This window comes from Pogoniulus pusillus, chromosome 4, assembly GCF_015220805.1.
Source record: "Pogoniulus pusillus isolate bPogPus1 chromosome 4, bPogPus1.pri, whole genome shotgun sequence".
In the NCBI taxonomy this organism is placed as follows: domain Eukaryota; kingdom Metazoa; phylum Chordata; class Aves; order Piciformes; family Lybiidae; genus Pogoniulus; species Pogoniulus pusillus.
Genome location: NC_087267.1, coordinates 14,047,008 through 14,070,690, shown reverse-complemented (window position 1 = coordinate 14,070,690; position 23,683 = coordinate 14,047,008).

The following is a 23,683-nucleotide window of genomic DNA, read 5'->3' as shown; positions in this document are numbered from 1 at the left end:
TTTTAAAAGGTCTTTTAATTTATTTCTTTGAGGTTAGACTCAGTTGTTGTATCTTGAGTATGTATAAGACAGCTCACAGGCTCACAGGATGTTAGGGGTTGGAAGGGACCCAAGTTGATCATCAAGTCCAACCTCCCTGCCAGAGCAGGACCATACAATCTAGCTCAGGTCACACAGGAACACATCTAGATAAGAATCTTCAGATTGTCCTGTCAAGGCCAATTAATGAATACTTCAGGACCATAGAGTGTTAGGGGCTGGAAGTGACTTCTGGCCCCGCCTAGAATATTGCATCCAGTTTGGGCTCCCCAGTTCAAGAGAGACCCTCTCTACTTGAGAGGGTCCAACAGAGGGCTACAAGGATGATGAAGGAACTGGAGAACTGCCTGACAAGGAAAGGCTGAGACCTGGGGCTTTTTAGTCTGGAGAGGAGAAGACTGAGAGGGGATTTAATAAATGTATATCAATACATGAGGAGTGGTTGTAAAGAATGAAGGGACAGGGACAGGCTCTTCTCACTTGCACCCTGTGATAAGACAAGGGGCAATGGGCGTAGACTACAGCACAGGAATTTCCACCTCAATATGAGGAAGAATGTCTTTACTACGAGGGTCACAGAGCACTGGCACAGGTTGCCCAGAGAGGTTGTGGAGTCTCCTGCTCTGGAGATTAAATGACAAAGTAAATAAGATGTTTGGTACTTCCCAACATACAGTTTTCATAAATAATTTTATTTAAACAACTCAGCTTTTGATTTATTAAGTCTCTAAGATCAAATCTTACTCCCCAAAGGCTTGAGACTAAGCATAGAGAGGCTAACAGAAAGTGTTTGCAGTATCACAGACAAGGAACTCACTGATTAGTGTGAGCAGAAATATGTATATGAGAGAAAAACAATGAGCTGCAGAAGACAGCATGAAGCAGCTATTGTGATCTCTAAAGGCACAGCTTAGCATGGTAGATGTTTGCTGAATGACAGAGATACATATTTTCAAAGTAATAAGACAGGAAAATTATTTCCTTGCTGTCATTTTAAACAGAAAAATGAAATAATTTGGCTGGCAAGATTTTCCTCAGGAGTGCAGAAGCAATGAAATGAGTGTCCATTAGTCTATGTGCAGGGTACATAGTGCTATGTCAAAATGGGAGAAAAGATAACACTTCCAGCTAGTTTTCTGATCAATAACACAGATTAGGTTATTCCACTATATGTAGGTATGTAGGCTGCCTGGGAGATGGTGGAGTCGCCATCCCTGGAGCTGTTCAAGGCAGGATCAGACGTGACACTTGGTGCCATGGTCTAGCCTTGAGCTCTGTGGTAAAGGGTTGGACTCGATGATCTATGAGGTCTCTTCCAACCTTGGTGATACTGTAATATCATAAAAATTATTCATGGACAATTTAATTACTTAGAAATTCCTCTGTCTTAGGAGGAGGAATCATTCCTATTAAGAAAAGGAGCTTTTCCACTAGGGAAAATTAAGGCAGGCGTAAATCCACATCTCACCACTGACAATCTTAGCCAGGTATGCTCCAAACCACTGAAAATCCAGAAATAGCAAATTCCATCCCATTTCCAGCCTAAGGACAACATAGATTTGCCTTCTTCAAGTGCTGGGAAGTCAAACTTTTGGGAGCTGACATGAAGTAGTTCTTAACACCGTCAGTCAATACCTTTGGCATAAGGCAATATGCTGCTTTCCCTAGGTTGGCAAGCTTTCACAATAAACATTGTGTTCCCTAATGGGAACTAGAAAATAAAACCATACAAAGGTACTGTGGTCTTTTATGAAAACATGGATTATATGTAAATTCAGCAAGAATGGATAGGTTCATACTACTTCATTAAAAAAATATGCATTTATAGGCAGATTTCTTAAGAATACTGAGGTTTCTTAAGAATATTGTTTGTTTATTTGTTCAGTTACAAAGTAGACTGCAAATATTTATAGACAGAGGCAGTGAAAACAACCAGCTGCTGGCAGACAAGATGTGACTGAACACACAGCATGAGGAATGGTAGTATTAATCTTCTCTGTTTAATACAGGAACCCAGAGAGGCCATCTGCCTGTCATTTGCAAGTGTTTCATAAAATGTGAATGGTTTTGTAGGAGCTGTGATAAGAACCAGGAAAAAAAATCACATGTATAAATGATATTAATTTCTGATTGCTTGTGCTTTAGCAAATAAACAATACTGTTTCCACTGAAAATGAAATACAAACATTTAAAGCCACAGATGGGTGCGTGGGCACAATCAGTTGCTCACAGAAAGCTTGAAGAAATTCAAGTCTACATGTGTGAATTACTTGCTTTTCCTGCTCTTGAATTCTGGTAATCACAGAATCATAGAATCAACCAGGCTGGAAGAGACCTCCAAGATCATCCAGTCCAACCTAGCACCCAGCCCTAGCCAGTCAACTAGACCATGGCACTAAGTGCCTCAGCCAGTCTTGTCTTGAACACCTCCAGGGACAGTGACTCCACCACCACCCTGGACAGCCCATTCCAATGGCAAATCACTCCCTCTGTGAAGAACTTAAACCAATAAAAAACAACCAAACAAACAAAACCCCACTCACAAAAAGCTACTTGATATGAATACTGTGCCAACTTTATTACTGCTGACAAACAAAACAAACACAAAGATTTACCAAACAAATAATGTTTTACTAAGTAAGGCCAACTTGATTCTTGCAGCCTGACTCATCATTTGGGCACGGGCATGATAAGAAATGCTAAGCACACAACACTGGTTCACTGGGATCACTTATGAAAATGATAGTACTCGGAGAGAAAGCAAAGGCAAGCCAGTAGGAGGGCCAGTGTTCATGTGTCATATTAGCTCATTGCTCCCTGCAACTGTCTGCTGAATGGATTTCAGGTCTGCATAAAGGCTAGGAGAAACCACATAAAGGCACTTGAACTCCTAATCCCAAATGAATTATTTTTCCTCTTGAACTTGAGCGTTTGTCGTTTTTGTTACATTGTACTTATACTACTTTACAGGCAACTAGCTCCCTTTCCGAGAGCAAGGTTGGGTAATTAGCAATACTGTCAAATTTATGTCTACTGGGAGCTCTAATTACTGTAGAGGAAACCTATTTAGCAGGCAACCAGATCCACGACATTGTTGTGATCCCAGTCTCCTCATACTTCATTATCAGGTTCATATTATAGAAAGAAAAATGCTCCTAAGCTTGGTATCTCAAATTATTTTTGTTGCATTGATTTCTATTTCCTTATTACAGCATCACAGTCCCTCACAATATGGATCAAAGTGGTCAAAACATTGCATAATCTGTCTTTTTACCTCTTTTCTCTAAGGATACATCCACATTTGCTAGTTTCTTCCTGGGCCATACAATCCTTAGCCAACTGGGTGTGATCAGATCACTAGAAGACGTACGAGAGACTAGGATGATTGTAGTTTCCCTTTTCTCACCTGCTAGCATTATTCAGCACCACTTTTGCCTCATAACCCCATTCTCAGCACGTCTGGCATTTATTCTTAGTTTATTATTGTTCACAATATGCTTTCTACTATTCTGGTCTCATTTCTCATTCATAGAAGGGGGTTTGATAGGCTTTGCATCCAGGGAAGCATGTTTTAATTTAGTCTGTTTGCAAACAGGTCCCATTGTTGGAAATAGCCTTGCAGAATATTACCTGTGTGCTTCTGTTTCAGAGTGGTGGCCATAGGCTCAGACACTGTTTGACAGCTGCAGTTCTTTAGTGGTCTCAGATGAAGTAAACTATTTTAAAGATGTTTAAGGATGAGTATTCATGATTACATTAGGTCACCTAATGTGTTCCTGCTGATCACTGATCTATTTTTGAGTTTGCTCATGTCCTTAGTTTATCCAGTGGAAAGGTAAAACAGATTGTTTGAACATAGACTAATTTTACTACATAAGGCACTTTTTAAAAAGTATGAAGCATCCAACACTAAATTGAGTCTTTCCCAAGTACGAATATTCCAGAACAGGGCAATAACCTAGTTCTAAGTTACTACCCACAGCATGACAGGCAATTCCTTCTCAGTCTAATTTAAAGATTTCCAACATCTCAGTTTATCACAGACAGTAGATATTATAAGGAAAATCTTTTGGACCATTCCCAGAAACAGGTTTTTAAAAGATGGCCCAATTTAGGATAGTGTCATGCCACTGAAATACAGAATGCAGTTGTTTTGAGACTGCAGGCCTTCAGGACTGAACTACATCCTCATCACAATGCCAGAAAACAGGGATGAAAAAGCATTATAACCATACAGAATTTGATGGCTTCTGCTCTTCTGTTAATACTGGGTCTCCCTTTCTGATAATTTTAAAGCTTTCTAATGAGTTAAATGTTTCTGGGAAGTGTTCTTTCGAGACAAAATTATAACCTATTCTTCCACCTGATCACCTCTTGTGGTGTTTTCCTCTGCAAACAAAAACGTAAGGTATTTTACAGACCCTCAGGACATAGGACAATGAAGCATTTTTCCCAAGGGGACAAAAAAACCCCAACATCCACAGCACCTCTATAGGAATAAGAGACACTGCATACAATGCAGGTAGTCTAAAGCATTGCAATACTAACAGTTTTGAAAGGCACTCTATTTTCACATCCAGTGTACATCAGTGCAGACAGTGGATTAGCGTCAATCAAAACAAGACTGTGGCTCTGTTTAATAAAATTAGAAAGGTATCAGACTGAAAACCTTAACTAATTTTCCCAAGAAAGATCATAAAGCTAAGAAAATGGATTTTCTTATGGAAGAGGATTTGTGCATTAGCTAAGTATCTGACTCAATTTGAATAGCTCTTCTAAACACAGGCTGTCTGCATTTGATCTTTAAAGCTGTAGATGTTTTGATCTGGATTCACTTACCCAAATACTCACATGTCCAAAGGGACACTCAGCCATGACACCCCGTGGACTGGTTCCTGCCTTCTGACATATTTCAACTTTACTATTTCCAGTACACCACCAGCCTATTTCTGGGTTATAGCTGGAGGCATAAGCAGAAAAGGAAAAAAAGGACTGAGTACATGCCACAAACATTCTATGATGTACAAGCACAAGTTTTCCCCTGTAACTAACTTCCTCCTACATCAGCAGGTGCTGATGAAGCAACTCCAGAGCACACACCCCTTGCTGCAGGCTTCAATTCACAGCTCAGAGAATGCAGCTTTGTGATATTCAAGCCAATATCAGTGTCTGAACCTCTCAATCTTACTTTTTTTCTGCTGCATTGGTACTTGCTGATTCCCCAGTAATGCAGTTCAGCTCACTGAAACAGCAGCCTTTGGGAGCAGCAGGGTTTTTTTTTCCCCTGGGGTAGTTTGCTGATGGATTGAGAAATTAATCCAGCTTTCAAAGGGATGAGCAAGCGGCTAACAGGGAAGTTGGTGATGTCATACCTTAAGGGGCCTCTCTCTTGCAAATTTCACCTCTTTGGGAATTAAGGAAAAGTTTATAATACAGACTACCTCCCCAGAATACTTTATCTTCATATAAAAGCAACATAGAAACATTTTTTTTCCCCTGAGATAGGAAACCCTGGTGTCTTGAAATGCAGCATTTAATTTCTGCAGGATGCTCATCAGACATTAGTATGTCCATGTTCTGAATATGCAGGAACCAACACTTAAAAATTAAGATCTGATACTTTAACCAAAGAAAGGCAACACAACACTGGGGCTGGTGTCCCAGTCTTTAATTCCTCCATTTTGGGTAAGTGGTATCTGGCCTTCTGCCTTCAAAGACATCGTCTTGCTATCTGCATGTATTACAATGTTTTGTGCATGACTAAGAGATGAATGACCTTCTACTAGTCTTTGGGGGAAAACACCTTTCTATGTCTTCTGTGTACAAGTCAGGAATGGACAGTTCCAGGCAAATAAATATGTGTATTACTTTACCAGCATCCATCTGTAATTCAGTCTATAATTCAATCTATAATTCAGTTTTACAAATCTATACCATATTTACATTAATATTTGGCATTAATTACTATCCTCCACAGAGCACATGCTGAGAGGCAAACTTTCCAAAGACCCCACACATCTTGCAGAATTCATTACTTATAATGAAAACTAAGCTGCCTGGCCCATGTTGCTTGACCATTATTTTTTCAGACTACTAATGAAATTAAATCATTAGTGTTACTAATAAACAGCAACATTTGTCTATTCTTATTTAAATATTTTTGCTTTCATTATAGTTTCTATTTCATAAATAGGTTCAAAAGTAATTTAAAATTATGATGAGTTTTATTAGGATGCAATAAAAAACTAAAACTCATTATTTAATAAATAGCTATGTTTAAAGCATCCAAGAGGCATTCCTCACCACCTGAACAGAGGGTGTATTTTGAAGTTGGTATGGAATCAGTGGCAAAATACCTTTAATGGTTCCTCAGCTCCAGCTCCATAAAAATTATAACAGTTCCACATAAGTTATTAAAGATGTGAATCACAGTAATGGACAAAACAGTATTACTCCTCATTTTTCCAACCAGCATCAATTTTATTTTCTCCACTTCACAAGCTCACATTTGGTTTTATTTCTGGGTTTTGTTTTTCGTTAGTCTTCAGAGGCACTTTGTATAGAATAGTAAAATCTTAGAATCAATTATGTTGGAAAAGACCTTCCAGATGATCAAGTCCAACCATTGCCTACCAAGTCTGATGGTAAACCATGTTCCTTAGCACCACATCTATACATATTTTAAATGCATCCAGGGATCATGATTCAACCATCTCCCTGGGGAGTCTACTCCTCTTTGATAACCCTTTCAGTGAAGAAGTTTCTTCTAGTACCCAATCTAAATGTCCCTTAGTGCAACTTGAGGCCATTTCCTCTCATCTCATCACTTGTTAAGGGAGAAGTGACCAGCAGCCACCTCACTTCAGCCTCCTTTCAGGTAGTCATAGAGAGCAATGAGGTGTCCCCTCAGCCTCCTTTTCTCCAGACTAAGAATCTCAGTCACTCCTCACAAGGCCTCTTCTTCAGACTCTGCAGCACAGATGAATGTCCAAAAAGATCCTTTATCAAGAATACTTGAGGGCTTCCATTGTAAATAGGAGTAAAGAAAAATGAAATGTGCTTTTTATTCTATGGCAGATGCAAATGTTCAAAAAACACAGAAGAAAAATGAAATGACATTGGAAGAATTATTCTTTTGAAAGTAATGATTAGGAAACACTGCCAGCAGGGGTTCTTTGTTCTCAACCACTTTCATAGCTTTCTTCTCAACTCTTATCCTAATCAAAATTTAAATGGTCATGAATTTAAAGTTGCATTATTAGTATTTACATTTGTATTTGTTATAACAATAATTATATATATTGCTGGAAATACACTTGATAGCTATTCTTTATCGATGCTCTCATATTTTATTAACTACCAAGCAAACCCTGGGTGATGACTGGATTTAAATCTACCCTGAGCACAGCTCAGGTATGGAAAGACTTCAAAAAGTATTGCACAGAAGGGACTGCCAATTTTTGAAGTAATATAGGAATTTTCAAAGAGGCAGATCAAGAAAGCACTTGTCACTATTCCTAATACAAAGCACTAAATTCACTTTCTATAACCAGAAGATAACATTTCTATGCCCCTAGTAACTACCCTGGACATGAAACCATAAGAAATCATCTAAGTGATACAAGTTTGCAGGAACTTTAAAGAAAGGTAGAATACACTGACAAATTGCCTAGAACAGAAAGTGAACAGAAGTCAAATAATTGCTTCAGAACACTGTGGTTTCGCCCATCAATCAGATTATTTGACTGAAAAATGAAAATGACAAGAGAGTGATAAACTTTGTACTCTTCTTACAGTTCAGAAATAAAAATGAGATGAAAAGATGTATTAATTCTAAATTATTGAAGGACTTGGTCATCGCCTGATTCAGTTAAATAAATGAGTACAGCCAATATTTCTTACACATGACAGAGCAATACAAGCACCTGATATTTTTGTTGATTTTATTGAAATGAAGAAGGGTTTCTAATTCAATAAGAAGAAAATATGTTCAAAATGGAAAGAAAATATGTTTAAGTGGATCCTAAATTTCCAGTCAAATGCAACTTGCCACATCTTCCAAAACACATATTAGTTACTAAGCAATGAAGAAACAAAGTGCTTACATTTTTCTGTGTTGAAAACATGTAAAAAGCATTCAAGAATACATGTAATGCTGTAAAAGCTGTTTGACTTCACGAGATTTTATCACAGTATCATCAGGGTTGGAAGAGACCTCATAGATCATCAAGTCCAACCCTTTACCACAGAGCTCAAGGCTAGACCATGGCACCAAGTGCCATGTCCAACCTTGCCTTGAACAGCTCCAGGGACGGCGACTCCACCACCTCCCCGGGCAGCCCATTCCAGTGTCCAATGACTCTCTCAGTGAAGAACTTTCTCCTCACCTCCAGCCTAAATCTCCCCTGGCGCAGCCTGAGGCTGTGTCCTCTCGTTCTGGTGCTGGCCACCTGAGAGAAGAGAGCAACCTCCTCCTGGCCACAACCACCCCTCAGGTAGTTGTAGACAGCAATAAGGTCACCCCTGAGCCTCCTCTTCTCCAGGCTAAACAATCCCAGCTCCCTCAGCCTCTCCTCGTAGGGCTGTGCTCGAGGCCTCTCACCAGCCTCGTTACCCTTCTCTGGACATGCTCAAGCATCTCAACGTCCCTTCTAAACTGGGGGGCCCAGAACTGAACACAGGACTCAAGGTGAGGTCTAACCAGTGCAGAGTACAGGGGCAGAATGACCTCCCTGCTCCTGCTGACCACACCATTCCTGATGCAGGCCAGGATGCCACTGGCTCTCTTGGCCACCTGGGCACACTGCTGGCTCATGTCCAGGTGGGTATCAATCAGCACCTCCAGATCCCTCTCTGTCTGGCTGCTCTCCAGCCACCCCGACCCCAGCCTGTATCTCTGCATGGGCTTGTTGTGGCCAAAGTGCAGCACCCTGCACTTGGAGCTATGAATCTTCAAGAGTAAAGGTTAAATTTAACTGAAAGTCAGGATTCAAATTACATTGAGAATGGCATCATACAGAAAAGTTATTGAAATGTAAACATTTGTAAAAGGTTAAAAACAACACTTAAGTTTTCCTGAGCACTGATTTAAATTCACTGATGAGCAGTGAGTTAAATATCTTAAATTAAATTCGAGTAGCAGGCATAGGGCAAGCACAGGCTGAAGTGTATACTGTGATCACAGAACTTATCCTAGACCAGATCTTGAAAGCAAAACAATCAGACTTTCTCTGGAAATCCAAACGCTAAATGGCCATTGTGTAAGTATCTGCCATAATCCTCACATTACCTTTGAATACAAAATAACAATTTTACAAACAAGTAACCAAATACATAAAATAATTAAGAAAATGTATTTTATTTTCCAGATGAACTGTTACGATAATACTAAAGGGCAACAAGGCTGGTGAAGGGCCTGGAACACAAACCCTATGAGGAGAGGCTGAGGGAGCTGGGGGTGTTTAGCCTGGAGAAGAGGAGGCTCAGGGGGGATCTCATTGCTGTCTACAACTACCTGAATGAAGGTTGTAGCCAGGTGGGGGTTGGTCTCTTCTCTCAGGCAACCAGCAACAGAAGAAGGGGACACAGTCTCAAGTTGTGCTGGGGGAGTTACAGGCTGGATGTTAGGAGGAAGTTCTTCCCAGAGAGAGTAATTTGCCATTGGAATGGGCTGCCCAGGGAGGTGGTGGAGGCACCATCCCTGGGGGTGTTCAAGAAAAGCCTGGCTGAGGCACTTGGTGCCATGGTCTAGTTGACTGGCTAGGGCTGGGTGCTAGATTGGACTGGATGATGTTGGAGGTCTCTTCCAACCTGGCTGATTCTATGGTTCTATGATTCTAAAAAGACAAGATAATTGTTTTTTTAAGTCACAGATTACACTGTGCCCTGCAGTCTTCTGGACCTCAGCGGCCATAGGTTATCAAACACTCTGGTTTGCCGGAGATTAAACTAGTGGCATCAACCATAGCCTGTCTCTAATTACATGAATAATGCAAGCAGTAAAGCCCCAGATTACACATCTTTCTAAAAGTAAGCATCTGCTGTTCTAATTCTGTCTTGCCCATAGCTTGAATCAAATTACATGCATGTTAGACATATCCAGGATAAACACACAATTTCCCAATCAAAAGAGTTTCTTGCAAGTGCATGTTCCCCTCATTTTTTGAAAGTCTGTATCTTAGGAACGTTTATTACTCTTAAGCACTGCCAGATCAATTTTTAATTAGTCATGAAACAGAAATAACTTCTTTATTATACACAGAAGGGCTTTTTTGTTCCTTCCCAGATACACTCAACCTTGAAGCTAAATTCCCACCCAGAGAAGGAGAGGGCTTACTGAATCATGTGTTGGCATCACGCAGCAGAGAAGCCTAATAATGGATTTTGACATGGGGGTTTTGTTGGTCATGCTGAATTTTAGCATCTTGGAAGAGCTTCATCTTGCACATCTATCTGTAAAACACATATGCCAAAGATACAATCAGAGCAAATATCTCAAAAAGAAATCATATCAAATAAAGATGGGGGAAAAAAGCAGAGATTAATATGTGTAGAATGAGTAAATACTGAAATAAGCTCCTATGGGAAGTGGACTCTCCTTTTCTTACTATTGACCAATCATGTCTGAATACCTCTCTGAAAACCAAGCAAGTGTTACTGGAGGGTTACCTGGGCAAATCTCTCTGCCTGTTCGCAGAAACAACACAAGAAGACACCATAATCCTTTTTTGCCTTAACATGTACACAATTATTGAGCATCACAGAAATGACCCTGCCATTGGTTCTGCCCCTTTGATTTTAATGTGGTAGAACCATCTGTGCTGCCATTCAATGAGATCTGGACAGGCTGGAGAGGCAAATCTCATGAAGTTCAATAATGGCAAGTACACAGTCCTGCATCTGGGGAGGAATAACACCAGGCACCAGTACAGAGGCTGTCCTGTTTGAAAGCAACTCCATGGACAAAGACCCTGGAGTCCTAATGGGACAGCCATGGAACAGCAGTGAGCTTTTGTGGCCAGGGGGCCAACAGCACCCTGGGGTGCACTAACAAAAGTGTGTCCAGCAGGTCTAGTCAAGTTTTCCTCCCCTTCTACTCTGCCCTGGTGAGATCACATCTGCAATACTGTGTTCAGTTTTGGGCTCCCAAATTCAAGAGAGACAGGGATCTGTCCAACAGAGAGCTATGAAGGTGACTGCAGGACTTGGAATATCTCTCCTGTGAAGAAAGATTGAGATAACTGGGGCTTGAGAAGGCCAAGAGGGGATCTTATCAATGTCTATAAATATCTAAGGGATGGGTATCAAGATGAAGGTTCCAATCTCTTTTTGGGTGATGTCCAGTGATAGGACAAGGAAAAATGGGTACAAGCAAGAACACAGGAGGTTCCAACTCAACACGAGGAGACACTTCTTTACAGTGAAGGTGATGGAGCACTGGAACAGGTTCAGAGAGTTTGTGGAGTCTTCTTCTCCAGAGACTTTCAAAACCCAGTCTGGGTGCATTCCTGTGCAGCCTGCTCTAGGTGATCCTGCTTTGGCAAAAGGGTTGTACTCAATGATCTGTGGAGGTCCCTTCCAATCCCGAAATTCTGTGATTCTGTGAAACGGTTTTCATTTATGTCACTCTACCTCATCAGGCATTACATGCAGGTCAGTGTTCTTAGAAATTTAGTATTGATTGAATAATAATTTTGAGGTTGGTAAATATTGATTTTAAATTGGGGAAATTAACACTTGGTTAGTGGATATCTAAAAGGAAGCCAAGTCTTTCTAAAAATATTCACTTTACATTAAGGAGAATGTCTGTTTTCATTTCTGTATTGAACATTTAGTTCAATACACATTTCACTCCAGAGCAGGGACATCAAAGAAAAACCTACTCAAAAACAATAACAAAAACACCCAAACAAACAAATAAATAAAGATAATACTAGGGGTTTGTTGGTTTTGTTTGGTTGGTTGTTTTTTTCTATATTAAAGCTTCATTTTCTGGATTCTTCACCTCTTAATATATGTAAAATGAATTAGACAATTGTATTAACCTTCAAGGAGATAAATGGCCTTGCCACACAGCACATGTGGTTCAAAAAGCCCTTTTAGAAGTTACATTTTTCACATCAAAGTATGTGATGGTTTGGGAGTTATCTATACCCCCCCCAGTCTTATGAAATCACCCAGACTAGACTCAGCCAGCTGGAAGTTTAGGAATGAAGTTTTATATTCACAGCTTAGCACAATATATAAGCAGATATTTACAATATAGCACAAATATAAACAGCTGTGTACCGAAATACACAAGTTAAAGGTAATACAGAAACACAACAGCCCTCCCAGAAATCAGAGTCACCAGGAGGGGCTCCCAATCACACTTCCATCATGTTCCCACCCCTCTACCTTATCCCAGAGTTTGCCTTAGGTGCAAGGTGAGTTTGGAGGATCAGCAAGGGGGGTTCGAAGCAGAAGGATTAGTTACACAGATCCAAGCAAAAGGGAAACACATACTCCAACAAATAGAGACACTCTGTCTTATCTATGTTTGTGCCCTTGCTTTTATACATCTCAGCAAGCCTATGAATGAAGTAAACATCACCACTGTTTTCTTTTCAATCTATAATCTAATTCTTCTCATTAAAATGTTCCAATTATCCTCAAACTAGCACTATTACACAAATATAGAGGGAAACTGGTGAGGGAAAAGGCAGTAAATGTATATATTTCCAGAATCCTGATTTATCAGACATCATTTAGAAAGTCTGTCATTATCTGTCTCTATTTCTCAGATATTTAATCTGTGAAATGAAAATAGTCATAGAATCCCTCTTCATAAAGTGCTTTCAAATCTGTGCATTGATGCTGATATATATGAGCTGAGCAATACCTTTATTACACTGCTATTCAGCTAACTCTTGAAAGGAACAAACACTGAGCCAAGCAAAACAGTGTTTAACAGAAGTTAAACAACTGAGTCTTTTTAATTCTTTTCATTCCAAAACATAGGAAGACTCCTAAAACTACCCTGAATGGTCCCAAGGTGTTTGGCACAAAAGCCAAGACTTGCAAAGAACTTTGTACTCTCTGACTACCAGTGAGAAACTAACCCAGGTTTCTCAAAAAAACTTTATGATTTGACTGTGAAGAGTTGAGGGAATATCTTCAGTCAAGGGTTTACAAATTCCTTTGTTTCAGCTTTTCTCCATGTTGTTTTCTTTTCCCAGTGGTAGCCAGGTCTAAAACTGTCATTACCTCAAAGTGAATCTTTTGCTTGTGGGATAAGGTAGATCCCCCACCACCACCACCTGACCTGAACATTGCAGGACTCCAATGGGACTTTCCTAGCTTCACAATACTTTGAAAGTTGGTTGGATGATTCTCAAAACTAGAAGGAAAGGACTTCAAGGATTAATCATGAAAAGCTAACATTACAACACCATTCATATCTGCATTTTTTGGTGACCACAGACAAAAAGGCTTTTTTAGGTTATAAGTATTTATAAAGTGCATATCACTGTGAATTAAGTTTCAGAGCAACGATTCACCACTAGACAGTGTACGAGTGTGCTGATCCCAGGCCAAACATAAACTCCTTCAAAACAGAACTGTGCAACCCCACAAAGTCTGGAGTTCAGTGTATAACTGCAAAGAAGCTGCTAGAAATGTGTTTAACCATAGCAGATGGCTTACTGTAAACCACCACCATGGTTTTAAATTTGATACATCACTTTTAAATTGCCAAATATAAAGTTCTTTCAAAAGAGGAATTCATAAGGCTCTGTTTCTTGCAAAACTGTATTTCCCTCTGTCATAGTAACTCTGGCTTCTCTCCTTGTATCTAGCCTCCTCCACCTACCACAGGGCTACTTATCTTCCCTGAGAACTCTTCACTATCTGTGTTCTCCAAGATTAGTGCTGGGGCTGACTGTAGTTTTGCTGTGCAGAATTGCTGAGCAGCACTCATATGGTGACCAACCAGCAACAGATCAAATTGACCAGGCAACTTGTGGGTTTCCTCCCAGGGAGAGTTTCTCTTACCCAGCAGCAATATGAACTAAATTTTAGTAACTTGACAACAAAAGTTCTTGCAATGGCTTTCCTGATGTGGAGAGCAGTCAGTCGGTTTCTACACAAGGCACCACCCTTCAGTGCTCTGCACTCCCTCAGACTTCACCTCCTGCATTTGAAGCCCAAAAGCAAAATGAAACATTTGCTGTGGATTGTCACTAACACAATATGAGATTCTCAGTCATCTTTGCACCATTACTGCTTTCTGCAGTTCTCTATCCAGACCAAATCCCCAGCAGTTTCAAATTGTGCCGGGGTAGGTCTCGGCTGGATGTTAGGAGGAAGTTCTTCACAGAGAGAGTGATTGGCATTGGAATGGGCTGCCCAGGGAGGTGGTGGAGTCACTGTCCCTGGAGGTGTTCAAGAAAAGCCTGGATGAGGCACTCGGTTCCATGGTCCAGTGGACTGGCTAGGGCTGGGTGCTAGGTTGGGCTGGATGATCTTGGAGGTCTCTTCCAACCTGGCTGATTCTATGATTCTATGAAAAAGTCTGCTGATCTGAGAAAGGTGATTAAGATTGGACAGTAGACTAAGACTATTCTCATGAAACAGAGATACACAGACACACGGGCAGAACGATTGCCTTAGAAAAACAGCTGAAGGATTTTGTCTTGATGAAATGCACATGAGGAAATTCATCACCCTACACTTTCAAGGGAACCTAACAAGGTTTTTTTCTTCCTGTTTTTTTTTTCCCCCCATTCAGAATCTATACTGAGAAAATTGGCAAAAATACACAAATACAAAAGAAGGCTGCTACTTTGTAGAGCATCTCACAAACGACTTTGTGCTGCTGATTCCACACACCAGATGGTACACCACCATAACCAAAACTGGTGACGACATAAATACTGTCCATATTTGCAAACTGCCATTATTTTTGGATGCAAGACATATACACATTCTTCCTAATCTAGGAGGCTTTGCCAAACAACTTTGAAGTAAACAAATACTGCTAATCATAATATTGCTCTGGATTTTTCAAACATTATTAATGATTTTGTATAATTGGAACAGGGACGAAAACAGCTTTTACATTTTTGTTTGTTTGTTTCCCTTTTGCAGTGTGGGCTGATTTTTGCTTTTAAAATTCTTTGATAACTTGTTGTGTTTTGTGATATGCTTTGGTGGTGAGGGTAAAGTCTAAAGTTAATTTCCTTGAAAATCTTGAGTTCTGCCAAGTTAAACCCTCAGGTTGGGTGAAGTGGTTATTAGGAGCAGGTGATGGCTCTTTTACCTGGAGGCAACATGCTTAAGACAATGAAAGCTTAGTTATCTGTAAGATTTCCTCCCTTTAGATTAGAAACACATACTGCAGGAAAGAAGCAAAGACTAATTTGAAAGTACATTTCTGGCTATGGCAAAAATTAGTGGAATATAGAAGAAAGATCTCTAACTCTAGAGAGATGCTGTAGGTTACCTGTACACTTCATTTTATGCAAGTGATCATCTCACAGAAAATCACTGTCAGGAAACTCACAAAATCCTGCCATCCACTGCCAGATTCTGCACTGAAATTAACAATTTTACCAAATGCTACTAAAAAGCATTGAGTGATTCAGGGGTTTTCTGCTCAGGAGAGAACTTGTCACTCATATCTACTTGGGAAAAAGGATCTAAGTTTTTCCAGCTTGGGCAAGTTGAAGTAGAGCATGGGAACAGGATCCTCAGAGAGTCTGAAAATGGGCAAGACTCTGAGAAACCAAATTTGACCTTAAAGCTGTCTCTGCTTTGAGTAGAGATTTTTGAGCAGGTGACCTCTAGCAGTTCCTATCTAAATACTTCATGATCAGCTGATTTTATTATAAATGCCATGATTCTGATCTACACTAGTTGAGACACAATATCAACCAGAAATAAGGTTACCTACGTTTACCTTAGTCCAAAACCCTTCTCTGTGCCTGTTTATGGTAGTCACCAATTACACTATTTCCTACTTTTTTTTCATTATTATTCTTCACTACCACAGAAAGATCTCTCTTATGCCAACACTTTGGGCCTCAGGAGTGCTCACAGTAAAAAGAGATAGATTTCTAGTTCAAATGTCAGGTTCCAGACCCAGCACAACTCCCAGAAGCAGCTTTTTTCCCCTTGCTCTGTCCTAGACCAGGGCACTGCTGCTGCAGAAAGAATCTGTAGGGTATATAGTTGTGAAAAAAACAAGTGATCATCTTTATCCTTGCATAAAACATGATTCAAAGGCTTGTAAATGGGCTACTTCCTCACAAATTCCTTCAAAACAAGGAGGTGCTAGAGAATTTCCAAGAAAAAAATAATCAGAAATGTTAAAACAGGCAGCACCAGCTGTTCACTTTTCCTTTTTTTCTAGCCGTATTTCAGAGTGTCTCAGTAACGTCTGGCACTTCCTAATCAAACATCCGTTCACTCAGATAGACAGTGTGGGACATTTCTGCTCTGACTGTGAAATTTTCACAAGGTTATAAGCAACCAAAACCAGAGACTTACAACGGGAGGTACTCAGTGACCTCAACAAAATATGGTGTTACTAACCCTTCCAAAATTAATCTCTTGGTCGTTGCTTGAGAATTAATGTGACAAACCAACAATCTGGAGCATAAGTCTACATGAAAACACACTTGCTCTCTAACACCAAGCACCCACTAGTCATGTACTGTCAGCCCAAATGAAACTCAAAATCAAGTCTAGCTAAAATATTTTATATCTTAATCTAAATAAAAGCTCTGAGCGGTAATGCAAACATTTGCTTGGCTCAGGTGATGTTAGCTTTTACAGGAGCTTTGCCAAACATTTTTATCTAACAAAACAAATTGTATTTCCTTCAGAAACAACTAAACTCTTCTCCACAGCTATTACAGGGTTCAGAAGCATATGAAAGAATAAGTGACCACTGGAAAATCACCAGCAGTGTTGAACAGGCAAGGTTTGAAAACAGGGTGAGCAGTAACTGTATCCTCCACCCAAAAGATCTGTAGGAATACAAGGATTAAATAATCTTGCAGCTACTGATAGCACTAACCAAACTAAGGAATAAAGAGCATAGATGTCCCAATAGACTCAGTAGAACTATTCATACATACTACATGATAACATGCTTTGATGTTTGGCTTGGTGCAAGCCATGGATCAGAAAACTCAACAAAAGGATAAAAGAAAATGTGCTGGTATTGACTGTTCAAGATGAAAAGGGTAGCAACAGTCAAGGATGATAAAGGCAAAGTTGTTCCAATATAAAAAAATAACAACTGACTCTGAAAATTTAGTTCTACATTTTAGGACAATTCCTCTCTGTGTTTCAATTGCCAAAAAAAAAGGAAGTGTGGGGCCTCCTTCTCTGGAGACCTATAAAACCTTTGTGGATGCATTCTGTGCAGACTGCCCTAGGTGATCCTGCTTTTGGCAGAGTGGCTGGACTCAGTGATCTCTGGAGGTCTCTTCCAACCTGTAACATTGTGTGATTCTGTCATTCTGTGACACTACTAAAACTAAGTCCAAATTCTCAATTGGATCTTAATCCTATCACTGTCTTCATTCACAGTAGCCTTCAGGACATCCTACTGAACACAAACGTGAACATGGAAATCAGCACTAGTAAATGCTGAAAGAGAAGTACTAACGAATTTATGTGAGGCCAAGAACAACCACAGAAGCTGCCTGAATTGTCATCTCCTTGCAGCTTATCCCTGAGTGTACATTCAGAATTATTGTAGAGTTGTCAGAAAAACAGGGAGCTGTATTTATGCTCCAAAGAAGGTATCTGGAGTTGAAAATGTTAATCATATTTACATAGAAAGCAAAGGAAACCTCATAACAACATACATATAGATTTCACTGCCTTATTTGTGTTCATGAAAAACAGATGTTCTCTGTAGCCAAAAGAACAGGAGCTTGCAGCAAGAGAAAAGCAGGCTTGGTTAGTTAAAGCACAGCAGCAATTTTTCCTCTCCATGTGTGGTTTTTCAAGCTTCCAGCAGTCAGATGTCTGCTGAAAAAAACATGGTCATCTGTGAGGACACAGGGAGCTGGTGAAACAGTAAAGGCTTTTCCTGTTAAAAACTGGTCTAATTCTAGGAGAGATAGAGCAAAAGTCCTACCACAGGTTAAAATGGCTTTTTATATCCACTTCTTGGAATGTAGGCTTCCTATTTGAAATACTTTGTTTTCTAATACAAATAAAATTTTGCACTGAGCTTGTTTTGTTTTGTTTCCCTGAATGTGGTAGTTCATAGAGTAAGACACCAAATATCAGCTTCAGGCAGATCTGATGCTCTTCTGACATCAAAATTTGCTGTGTTAGAAATTTCTTCCTTTGCTTACTGACAGGACTGATAGAGATGTGCACATCCTGGGGCAGAGGGAAATGTAAATTAGATATCATCATGAGCTTAAGCAGCCTGGGATTTTGCACTTCAAATTTTTGGTAGACCTGAAAAGCCTTATAGCCAAAAATAAAGTCCAAGAAAGGAATAAACTAGATCTGCTCAGGAAACAGTGATAACGATAGGACGAGTTTACCTGAATGAATAATGGATGGAGGAAAGTCCATTCTGCCCTGCATTTTTAAAGCTTTTTGAATTGAGCATGTCAGAAGATTCTGGAGAAGATCAGAACTATCCAATCACTTTTTAACTTCAGTAATACACACCAATTTTAACCTCTTATCAATGAGATCAGCCATAAATGAGGCTATATTAGCGTCTAAGCGAAAGTACCTGCTGAAACCAGCTATGCCATATATACATAATCATTAACACAGTCCTCCGTGCTTAAAAGCACAAGTGGGATCTACCACAATTCCTTCTTCAGGGACTAGGCTTGCAATTCTGTGCTCAGTTGTTCTGTTTCTAATGTGGTTTCTCAAGTAAATGAGGCTTATGCAGACAGGCTAGCTTTCTCTATAGCTATCTCTCTTCCCAGGGACTTTGAGTTTCAGCCAATCTTACAGAGCAGTGGAAGACTCAGACATAATGACAGACCTACAAGCTTCATGAAATAATTACCTAGGTAAAGGAGAAGCAACAAGCAAATGCTTTGACTGTGGGAAGAAAAATTGAGCAAAAGTGAGCTTTAATACAGATTCCATCTGGACAAGACACCAAGCAGATGCTTCTGTCATATGAAAATATTTAATTGGAGCTTGCAGTTAAGTGTAAAGCACAGAGATCACAGAATCACAGAATATATCTGGTTGGAAGAGACCTTGAAGATCATCCAGTCAACCCTCAACCCAGAACTGAAGGGTCAAACATTAAACCATGTCCCCAAGCACCAGGTCCACACACAATCTGAACACCCCCAGGTGCACCATCACTCTGGTCAGATCATTCCAATGTTTGATAACCCTCTCAGTGAAGAAATATTTGTTAATATCCAGCCTAAAGCTCCCCTGGTGCAGCTTGTAACCATTTCCTCTTGTCCTGTCACTTGTCATCAAGAAGATGTTTCAGAATTTGAAAGAACTAATTAATTCTTCAGGACACTGAAATGATAACAGAAATTAACTGGGAGGCAGAGAGAGTCAGTCTCTATCATATGCACTTCCATGCTCCCAAACAGTTACCGTACTGCCAGTGGTGACTACAACAATGGCTTCCAACTGCAGCAATTGTTTTTGCAGAAGATTGAAAGATGTTTCTCTGTTTGTTCAGTAATCATTTTTCAAAATACCCATTTCCTCCATTTTAGAACTGGTCCCAAGATGTAGACCTTTCAAATTTTTTCAAACCTCCTTTGAAATTCAAAGGAGAAGCTGTTTTGAAATAGTTTGAAAGTATTCTGGGCATGTTAATGTTTGTCACTTCTGCACTTTTCAAACCCCAAACATTCAGATGACATCAGACTTTCAGATACCACAGCTGTGTTGGCAATGAAACTCTATTAACAGAGATCATAACCTCAAATGATAAGGATCATCTTGAAATTTAATAAAAATGTATTAATTTATATATAGGCATTAACCATTATATTGAAACAGTCCACAATTTGGTTTTGCACTTGCCAGATCATATGCCTCAAAAGACAATCAAACTAAAAAAAAACATAGTCTTACCCTTCATACCAACAACAGGGTTTAAAGGAGACTCTCAGCCATGCCTTACAATGAATCTTAGCCTAATCTTAGCCCAAAACAGATGCTAATATAATCTTCTACTTCAGCACAAGATACAAGCCTGAGAGAGCAAGACAGGGAATTCCAGTTTCTGTAAACACAATTAAACTTCAGAGCAAACTGTGCTGAACAGCATTGTGATCATTTCATTCTTGGAACCCAGTGATCAGGAACAAGAAAAGGTTCTTTGCAACGTCCGAAATGGGTCAGAGAGGCTACTCCACCACTCCTGCAGGCACTGCAAACAGGAAGGCAACACACGGTCATTTTGTAGACATGTTGCCCCTTTGAATCATGCTGGTTTATGGCTGTAACAGAAAGGACTAACATACTGAGCACAATTATGTATGTAAACGAAATTCTACCCTTATGATAGCTCTTGCTGATTTCAAGATGCATTGTTAAAAACAATGAGCAATGTGCCCTTTTATTTCCAGCTCATATGTTGCAAAAAAAAAAATGAGTAGGGAAGCTGCATTCACATCCAGAATTACAGTGCCAGCACCCAACAGACTTTTTTCCTTATATCCTTTGCAAATATTTTTTTCCCCAAAAGTGACTAATGATGATGGATGGTTGTGTTATTAGTTGAAGCAAAGTCAGAACAGTTTCAGCCTGGATTAATATGGATCATAAAAGACTTTGAAAAACAAGTATTGTTCTCCAATTATACAATTTTCTTGCCTCTATATATTTTCCTATGCTAGTTGGCAACTGCTTGCTAACTGCTAGTAATAGAATATCTGCTTTAAAAACAAGACTGGCTGGGAGGACAGCATCAGAATACTTGTTAGGAGCTTCAGTTTGTTCTTTTATAAAAGGTAAAAATACAACATTAGTTCACATCTCCTAAAGAGTATTTCTGGTGCCTTGCAGATGTAACACATTATCATAAGGAACTATAGATTTGTAACCACCCTTTGAAGGAATTTATGTGCAGAAGTCTTGGTCCCTTGCAGTCATGTAACTATGCATACACACTTGCCCAGCCCTGAGCAAACTCACAGTACTGTTGCACTAGGCATGATATCATCCTGGAAGATCCTGCGGCACCATACTCTGGAGTTCCACACACTGGTCACAAAATGAGGGTCCATGTCTGGTACCCTAAGTCATATGAGAAGGAAGAGATGCAGAGGAAGGCTGCAGGCAGGAACTCATCTTCTAGAAAAGCTTTTTTTATTATTTCTTTTTATTCTCTCTCCTATGCAATGCCCCTCCTGTGCTCTCTCCCACTCACTCTATGAGTGCAGGCATCAGCTGTGCTCACTTGACAGCTCACGTTTAAGACTGACCATTCACGATCTGCCGTATGCAGAAAGCGGGGTCTTGAAGTGGGAGAGAAAACGTGCAGAAGCTCAGTGAAAAGTATGAGGGGGAGCAGAAGGTAGGAGCCGATTAAATGAGTCACACACTCAATATGAGATGCCTTGCAGAATCTCCTCAATCTCCAACCAGTGCTGCATATCCACAGAATTGGTTTGCACTATACCTCCTGAGAAGTATAACCACTCTAGTGCTGTACCTGTGAACAGTTACTGTGAACAGGGTGAGATCACCCATCTTTCTTTTCCTTGAGCCTCGTACACAAATCCTTCATATATTGCCACAGGGCAGTATTTGAGTTTTAATAGAAAATTCACTTGCATATTCACTCCTTAGATGCTATTTTAGAGCTACTGCAGTAGCTCACTATAGCCTATTATACTGCAAAATGAATCTGGTATTCTGAAAAGGCTTTTCTGCTTTTATTTTAGCTATATGAAAGTCACATGGTGTCTCAAGAAATAAGCATGCCTGATTGCATTCAAAATCACTTTTTAAAGTCCATCAGCAAGGTTTATTTGCACGAAGAACTGCGTTTTAAAGGTTAGGTTACCTACCTGTTATCATAGAAAAGCTATCATACTGCTTTAAAAGCGACTGCTCCAGGCCATGATAAATTACTTTCCCAAATGTTCTTGCTATTAAAGGCTAGATTCACTGAATGAATAACTTTCTGTTAATTTGTAACATTTTCTCAAGTACTGCCTTTGGAATAGAAAATGAAAATAAATTATCCTCCCATGCTTAACAACACCTTCCTTGCATATAAATGTGTTCCAAAGACTTGAAGTCTGCTTAATAATGTCTCTGGGTGTATTTGAGATCTGTAAACTCTTACACTTAAGAGCCCTACATTCCACAAGGACACACAAGCCACTAACACTGCCCTCCATTCTTTCCAAACTTGTGTATTTCAAAGGCCAAGCACTAGGTGCTCAAAATAAGCACATATCTAAGAATGTTCATTTACTTTTCACAGCACCTATGAAACACATCTGTGGATAGTGAATACCTTGGTTCAAAATCTTCTGGTGTTTAAGAAATCATCCAGTACATAAACTACATGTCCTTTAAGTTATGCACAAACTTGATGGCCACAGCAGGCAACAGCAAGGAGACCCTTAAAGTAAATCGATTTGATGAACAGAGACACTTAAGATTCATCTGCTGGTCTTTTCCTCATCTTCGATCTTATGAAATCCTTGAGGTAGCAAAAACACCAGAGAGGACTGCAAGTGACAGCAAATCAGGCAAGCTGAGGAACAGACATTTTTGGTACTGAAGAGGCATTTGAACTGAGAAAAGGCAAGAGGTCAGGGCTAAATCAATACAAGTAAGTAGCAAAAAGCTTTTATCGTGAGGTATACTCACACCTAATGAGAACTTCAGCTTAACTTCAGCCATTTTGACTCCCTTATTCAATAGTACATACCAGCTAGTGGCAGTTTGGAGGACAGAATGGGGAAAGATGGCACTAGCAGGCAGGTGATACCCCATGTCTCTTCAAGCATCCCCTCCACATCTGCAGATATATAAAACTGAAAATAAGGAACAATAGACTGTATCTGAGTGAGAGGAAGGAAAGGTAGTTCTGACTGTCAAAAATGGGGAGTGAGGAACTGCTTGCCCAGGTAGGGAGTGAGTACAATCCTCCCACATATCAGGCTGAAGAAGCAGTGCCTTATTTTCTTCACTCTTAGTCTAATGACTAGTATCCATTCCTATGTGGGAGCAAAAAAATGACTGTTTCAACTTAAGAGGGGAAAAAAAAAAAGGAGAAAAGAAAAAAGAGTCAGAGCCGTTGGAGACTGAGCAGCCTGATATGCAGTGTCCTAATGGAATAAAAGAGCTGTTCTCAGGGCCTAGCTTCAAACCAATTGGAAAATATAACTGGAAAGAGCAGTCACAACTCTCAGGTGCCAGTCTTTGCTCTTCATCTGATATATACCAAGAGCTTTAAAATGCATTCCTGCCACTGCCAGTCCTACCAAACCTACCTTATGCCCTCCTCATCTTCTGAGGCGCTGAAGGATTTGACCTTTGAGTTCCCCCACACAGAGCAGCAGACATTTTTTACTTCAGGACACAGCAAAAGCATTAGAGCCTTGGTTTAACCAAGTATTTGTGCTCATGTCTCACAAGGAAGCCCAGATAGGACCCCAATGTTCAT